Source organism: Nymphaea colorata, chromosome 11, assembly GCF_008831285.2.
Source record: "Nymphaea colorata isolate Beijing-Zhang1983 chromosome 11, ASM883128v2, whole genome shotgun sequence".
Lineage (NCBI taxonomy): Eukaryota > Viridiplantae > Streptophyta > Magnoliopsida > Nymphaeales > Nymphaeaceae > Nymphaea > Nymphaea colorata.
In genome coordinates, this window is record NC_045148.1 from 15,774,113 (window position 1) to 15,782,041 (window position 7,929).

At 35.6% G+C, this 7,929-nt stretch overlaps 1 long non-coding RNA gene across 6 annotated transcripts; it reads right to left on the reverse strand.

The window, feature by feature from the left end:
- Positions 1–1,032: 1,032 nt before the first annotated feature.
- Positions 1,033–7,929, reverse strand: LOC116263839 (uncharacterized). Of its 6 annotated transcripts, none has more exons than XR_004174702.2 (6): positions 7,292–7,920; positions 7,084–7,206; positions 4,935–5,103; positions 3,153–3,333; positions 1,958–2,159; positions 1,033–1,422 (listed from the first exon to the last, which is right to left on the reverse strand). It is a non-coding gene; the product is annotated as an uncharacterized LOC116263839 (long non-coding RNA). The 6 variants fall into 6 exon arrangements; XR_004174704.2 differs by having other exon boundaries at positions 1,958–2,018; positions 2,119–2,159; positions 7,084–7,916; XR_004174706.2 differs by having other exon boundaries at positions 4,920–5,103; positions 7,084–7,929.

Here is a 7,929-nt window from a genome sequence, read left to right on the forward strand (position 1 = left end):
AACTTTTCTTTTTCTTCCAATTGGTTGGACTGTGTGGGCTGGTGCCGTTGTTTGTTTTCCATGGTACTATTTTTTTTGTGAAGTGCGGAGAGAGAGAGAGAGAGAGAGAGAGAGAGAGAGAGAGAGAGAGAGAGAAAAGGAGACTTTAGTTTTTTTTTTTTTTTGGTTGGTAACCTTTGAACATGTTTGGGAAGTTTCATTCTTTTCACCGTGAGAGAGAGGGGCAGAGGAAGAGCCACAAGCTTTTAGTGCCTGCAATTCTTTTTGCAGCTCTAGAACATCTTTGGAAGTTTCATTCTTCCCACCCTGAAGATAAATCACATCAAGGAAAATCAAGTTATAGCAAGTAATACCTTGACTCGTTTCCTCTTTTTTGTTTGCTCTCTCTCTCAAGAGAGATAAATTCAGAGACGAGAAACAAAAATAACTTGTTGCCTGCAACAGTTAACCAATTGAATGCCATGGAAGCATTGAATATAGCAATAAAGGGAAAAGTTGCTTGTCTAAATTGGTTAACTGATTGCAACGACATCTGAATTCACTTGGAACTTATCATTATAACTATTGGACCCGTATCAATTTGTTCACTTAAATAACAAATAATGCTTATTAAAAATAGTCAGTACATAATATTGGCTTATTTGCCATTTCTTATGTAAAAAAAAAACCAAAACGTTTAAAGCGGTTGAAAAAAACGGAATTTTCAAGGATCGCATAATCAGCAGCAGGCACGGGCTGATAGAAAAGGATGTGAACAGCACTGAGAATTAGAGTCAACGTGGTAGATTTTAATCTGGAATGCTAGTTATTTGGCATCAATCGTCGTACACTTGACCCTTGGGTGAGGACAGTTTATACCACTTTGAAAAATTGTTCATGACGTAGAACAAATTTTCATATGAAGGCCAATTACTCAGTTCCTAATGATTACCTTTAATTCAAACTTACATTTGTAATCGAATATTCGAGATGTTGGAATAACAAACTTCAATCTGCATTAGTCGCCAATGGTTTGAAAGAAGCAACATGATGTAGAAAAAAGTAATCCTCATGAACATACATTCTCATTGATCTGCTACATCATTCTTAATCATAAATGAACAGAAAGGGCAACCTAAGGTACAGAGAAAGCATGTACAGGAACCTCGATACATGTTGACAGATTTAAAAACTCCAAAGCCTTTTTCTAAATTTGATTTAAAAATTCGAAAGTCTCTCTAAATTAATAAACATTCATACACTGACACAAGTATAAACTTTTCTAGATCATGCAGGTAGCAAAATTCATAGGGAATGCCCCTTGCATTTTCCCTTCATATGAACATGTAGAAAAGTATCTTCTTGCAATATTTTCCTAATTTCCACCATAATACTATCATCACTGCCATGTCTGCGTCCACCATTCGCCGCCTTTGTCTTCACCTGCCAAAGCAAGTCAATATGGATAAGAAACATCACGCAGAACACTCAAACACGGAACATTAGGTGCCAGTTGTTTAACATGTCCAAATGAAAACCTACTTGTATAATAATAGCTAAACTATCTAGCCACTTTACGACACGATGATTATGCTCGAAACAGTTGACAGAATTATTTTGGACATTCATACAAGGGGCGCACAAAGACTAATGACAAAAGAACTTTCAGAGATTCAGATTGGTCTGCACCTGCAAACCAAACCCAAACCAATAAGTCTTTCTTGAACATGAAAGCAACTCCCCATTGATCGCGAAATTCTGGATCATTCTTTGTGGAGAAAAGAAACCAGTTTAAAAGAATAAGTATGCAGCAATTTTTGGGTCACTCTAGTATCACAGTAAACAAGATATGTTCAACATGAGTGAGTATAATATTTGCTTTTAAAAGGAAAGCGAGAGAGAGAGAGAGAGCGCGTGCGAGAGAGAGAGAGAGAGAGAGAGAGGGCATATAAAATCTTGTCCAAGAGAGTACTGTTACCTTGGAAGATTCCTCTTCTAATATCGGGCAGCCGAAATTCCATGTCACAGTTTTGTATCAGCTGCAATTCAGTTTACAATGAAAAAATCAAATGACAATATTATGCCCACGTTCCATCAAACAAAACCACATATCCTATCCTTTGTGATGGATGGTCCTACTATAGCATCTGAGAAGCTTCGTCCACCTGACCTCCACATATCTGTGCCCCACATAGGAATTTCAATTTCAGACACACAGAGCACTATATTGGAAAGGAACACAAAATGTAATTTGAACAATCTTAACAGATGCTCTCAGCATGGCCATTTCATTAGCAAATGCACTTTCAAATATTTGGATGTAAAAAGTAAAAACATGACATTGTCATCTGTAGAAGATTTAATATGTTGGAGATAGCAATGACCCGAAACATGCTTTCGTCAAAACAAAGAGTACACATCATGCATATGAGACTTGGTCATAAAGGATCAATAAGATGTGAAAGAGGTGATTTCTACTGGAGAGTAAAGACACTCTATGCTGGAGACTTAAAACCAGTAAGAAGAGTTCAGGGTTTTGACATCATTAAGATGCATGAAAGGAAATTAATTTCAAGGCCTTCTCATTGACAAATCAGCAATGAAACAAGATCCTTCTTGACATGAATTGAAATGGAGAAACTACACATTCACATTCTTGAAGACCATATCTCAAAATATAAATTTCTGTACAACTGACAATAAGGAAAGTTGACCAAGTGATCGGAACTGTAGAAAAAGGAAAATATTATCATCTCCTATCTATGTCTCATTAACAATTCCTAAGTTGGTCTATCAAATTCTTATTGTTGATAAACCAAACAGGAGAAAGGAAACAGGCAACAAAGGGAACAATAATTTTTTTATAAATGGACAGTAAAAGGAATCAGATCGGGTTGAAAGGGAAATCATCTTCTCCAACAACCATGACTAAGAAGACTGTGATGGAATACTAAAAAACATAAGTTTTTTCAGAAAGCTACGTGTAAACTCCAGCAAACACCCCCAACTTGTATTTTGTATTATTTCATTCATTTGGTTCTAACTTCTAAGTAAATCTAAAGTTTGATGTTACAAAAGAGGTCAACATTAGATGCAGCACATATCTAGAAACGTCAGTCAGAAATCTTAACAGTAAGAAAAATGAAACTTGAGTTAGTGGGTGATGACATTACCTTCATTATTTTTAAACCATCAAGTCAATCCTATTCTCCTTCCTCCAATCTCTGTAGGATATACTACATCCTCCAAGATAGGCTCACGTATTGATGTCAGAGTTTGGCTGCAAGGCTGGAACAACTGCTGACCTTTGCGTAGGTAGCCTCAGAATCCTTATGCTTGCATTAGAATGACAGCCTATAATCAAGTAATGAATTATGTGAAGTAAATGAAAGAAAGAAGTCAAAATATTGCAATTTATCATTGGCAAAGCTTTTGTTAGGTTATGCTGGCATGGAAGGGAGAACTGTGAGACATATACTGGAGACAACAAAACTGTTACTAATGAAACTAAACAGGTTGAAAAAAAAGGTTCGACTATCCATACCCCATGACCTGACTACTATTGTGACATGATACCAGCTCAAGAAGAACCTATCTTTTTATGCTTTGTGAAACTGAATTATCCATGCCAACTTTGTGACATTCTCATTCCATGCAATCACCCTAGGTGCATCTAAACATGGTCTAAACATGACCAAATGGCCTTCTCTCATTTCTTCGACAGTCATTCTCTAATATCCTGAGCACTCACAAAAGTATGAGAGGGCTCTTTCTTTGTGAATTCCTGCATCAAGAACATTCGAGTATGGAAGCTCAAACAGGGCTTTTCAAAGAGATCAAAACTCAAATAATTTCTTTATACATCCTGCTACTTGCTGTACTTGCTTATGCTTGAACGTTTGCTTTAGGATAGCAAACTGTCAGAAGCCCATGTTTGATCCTCATAGCTGCTCAGAAAATTGTCCTTAAAGAAGATACAACTTTCTGAATGTCTATAAGGAATCCACTACGATGCACTTTTAACACTTCAATAGAAACTAAAGAACAGTGCAGAATAATGTAGTTAGAGTGAGTAAGAAGTGGGATCAGAACTTTAAAAATTCATCCAGCAATACACTGAACTCTGTATCTGGTTACACAGGCAAAGTTAACAAACAACATTCTTATATCACCAGTACCACTGGAACATTCTTCAGGTTTATGTGCATGGTTGCTTTATGGATCAGCAACATAGATTACTCACATTGCTTTCATGGCCTCAAGAAGAGCAAACAATGTTCTCTTATGCAAGGAAAGAGTGTAGCAGATTGTGGGCAACAATTATTTTTGTAAAATTTAAAAGTTCACACTGCAAAATAACAAACTAAAATGTCTCAAGATATGATGTAAAAGTTCTTTCTATTAACATATTTTCAAGATGTTAGATACCAAATTAAGACAATGACTCCCATGAGATAAGGATGCACACCACATGTAGAGGGTCATTCACAGGCATTCGTCCAATAGCCAGGCTGACTTTTATAGAACAACAGTCATAAAACATTTATCATATTTGGAGACTTTTTATGCATTAGCTATTAGCTGACAATTTATGCTGCCAGAATACTGTTTCTGAGCCAGGTAAAAATTGGAGTTACTAATCTTCTCCCTGAATTTCTTTCCACATCTTGCACAAGAGACACATGGTTTTTGCAAAGTCTTCACTAGTCTGCAAGGAACATGAATTGCAACAGACACACCCATTTGGCTGCATAAGCTGTGGAAGTTTTTAGTGCTAATGCTGTCAAAACCTGACTTCAGAGTGAGTGGAGATAAATGCTTTTACATTGCAGAATTAATGTAAAGTTCTTTCAAGTCAACTTTCAGCTCATGATTCAATTCTTCATATTAACGAACGCCTGAAAACCAGATAAGAGGTAGAAAGAAACAAAAGAAAACACCTAAAACAGCAAAACCTTGGAGAAAGTCAACATGCTTCCTCAGTTTTTAAGCTGGCAACTGTTTCTCAAAACCAGTAATGTCTGTGTCCTTGCCCTTTTGGATTTTCTTCCTTGCGTGTACATGTTGATCAGGTCTGAGCTGACAAAATGATGGTACCGAAATCAACTGATTTATGAGCACAAACTACAAAGCAAAGACACAGTTAACTATCTAATTCAGCCAAGAATATTTCATATGGCATGAAGCATGCTCCATTGAACTTGTCAAAACTCATTGAGAATACGAGAGTCTATATATTGCAAGCCCTTAAATGTATAGACTCTTGATGCAGTTACAGTTCACAAGCACAAATATCTTATGATGCCTTCTTTTGAACAAACTCAACATGCTCTAAAATCTAGCTATCAAAAGCTTGTTTGGAAATGGTTGGATATGCTTGTAGCAATCTAATTCATCCAAGTAATAAAATCCTTGAGTAGTCTTTCTGAAATATTTATAAGAAAAACTTTGTATGAGAAGCATGAGTTTTGTAAAAGAGGTAATAGGAATCACATTTTAGAAGAAATGGCTAAAAGTGTGAAGATAGATTGCCATGATTGGTCGATTGTCATCACAATAGAAACGTCTGTAGTTAAGGAACACAATTTAGCCGTCAAAGCGCAAACAATCATCTACATGGATTTACAAATAAAAACATGTTCTTCCACATGAAAATGGCAAGTGACAGTAGAATCTCATTTGTAAGCGACAAAAAATTTCATGCATTGAAATCCATGGTTATGCCACTGAATCCATCTTTGTAAGGCATTTTCCTCCAAGCAGATGACATGTCTATATATATATATATATATATATATATTGTCAATTGAGTATATATGATGACTATGTGGACTGATTATGATTAATGTGGACAGATTAATCGATGGTTTGCACTTTGCAGTGTGATGTGTAAAACTACATTTTTTGCAAAGATAAATTACAAAGTAGTATTTGGCTTATAAAAGTTAGCTTTAAAGTTCGAGGTTTCTATTAACTATTTATTAATTAATTTAAATTTCTATCAATGTTTTTTTGTAAGAAAATAGATGAAAAATCAAAATCTTTTACTTTTTGCTTTTTAACTTCTCAAGATTTTCTAGAGTAAAACAAACTTCCCGAGTCCCACAAGAACTCAAAAACGACTTCTGTGCAAATATATATATACATACATACTCAGCCATATATATATATATATATATATGTATGTATGTATGGCTGAGATGGTTCCTAAGGGTTTGACACCTGCCAATCTCTCTCCCTCTCTCTCTCTCTCTGTCAAACCCTTAGGAACCATCTCATATATATATATATATATATATATATATATATATATATATATATATATATATATATATATATATATAATTATATATATACAGGGAGAGAGAGAAAATTTTTTTTGGCAGAAACCAGACAATTGGGACAGGGATAGAAACCAGACCCTTTAATTTTTGTTAAAAATTTATTGTAAATAAAATATGAACATCTTAATATATTTATAAAAACTATTTTCATATAAGACATGGTTTGATTCAAGTTGTTTTTATAAAAAATGTGATTTTTTTTTATTATCAAAATGTTGATGCTATGTGGTCCATTAAATTTTTATTTTTTTTCTTATTATAAAAAAAACTATTAAAGTCCAATAAATGATCAACTTAATATATGTTTTGCATCAACATATTCTTAAGACCATATCAATCAGATTAGATTGCAAAAAAAAAAAAAATTAAATATAATTCTACCAATTTTTCTCTCTCTCTCACTCTCACTATATCTATCTATCTATATATATATATATATATATATATATATATATGTATATATATATATATATGTCTTCAAAGTCCACCAAAAATGGAGAACAAAAAAAAAAAAAATAATAAAGTGAAACCTGACTCCATGGAAATTAAACAAAAAAGAACCAGCAGCAGATACGATCTCAGAAAAGGCAGCAAATCAGAACCGATCGGCATTACATGAAAAGCATTACTCCTTTGTGGTTAAAATCATCCACAAACTAAGTGAGTGCGCAGCCAAAACACCCATAACAGAAGAAAAAGATCACATGTTGATATTTTTCTTATAAAGTAGATACAGACATCATATGGAATGAACGTTTACCGGTCATCGGAGATAGACGACGACAGCTACCGCTGCCGCGGAGAAGGAGGGAAGATACGGCCACCCGCCTCTCGTACTCTTAGGCGTTAGGGCTTTCGGCATCGAAGGACTCTCGATCGGGTCCTGCAAGCGGGTCGGATACGGTTGAGTCAGACTCAACCCATCATTGTATCCGCTTTCAAGATTCAGAATCCTGGACTCAATTTACCGAATCAAAAGCAGGAGATGGTTGAATCAGAACGCGCCGGAGTTGAATCGTGAATATGAGAGCTATGCGGATTGTTCTATAAACCGTCAAATGAATTCGATTGATGGCTGCCACACATTCGACTCCAGTTAGCCTATTCAAGATGACTTTTACAACATTGGCTTATCTCCGATCATGTTTTCTGAACCGGTTAACTAATTTGATGCATCCCATTGTTGCCGGGAAGAATTTTTCGGCTGCCATCGCCGGTCTGTCTCTTGATGAATGATGCAAGCTCCCCATTTCTTGCAATCGTGCGTAGTCACCTGGTGCTTACTGAGAAGGATATCGATGAGATCGTGACCAATTCCATATTCACAGCGGCCAGTTCCTTTGCTTCAATCACCCAAGTACCCAAGTTGTAGATTTAAAAAAAAACCACAGTTTGTGTTTTTGTACCGTGGACAGGATAATCGTTGAGCTACTTGGCAACCGTGAAGTCCATATCTAAGTGTTTTTGTTATCTTTCAGCAATTGGCAGCAGCTCGACAGCCATGATGAAGACATTTTATGAGTAATAGCTTGAACGTACCTTCCGTGATCCTTTTTCTGCGGGCCACGCGCGGCGACGTACGTTATTGAAACAGATATGGACGTAA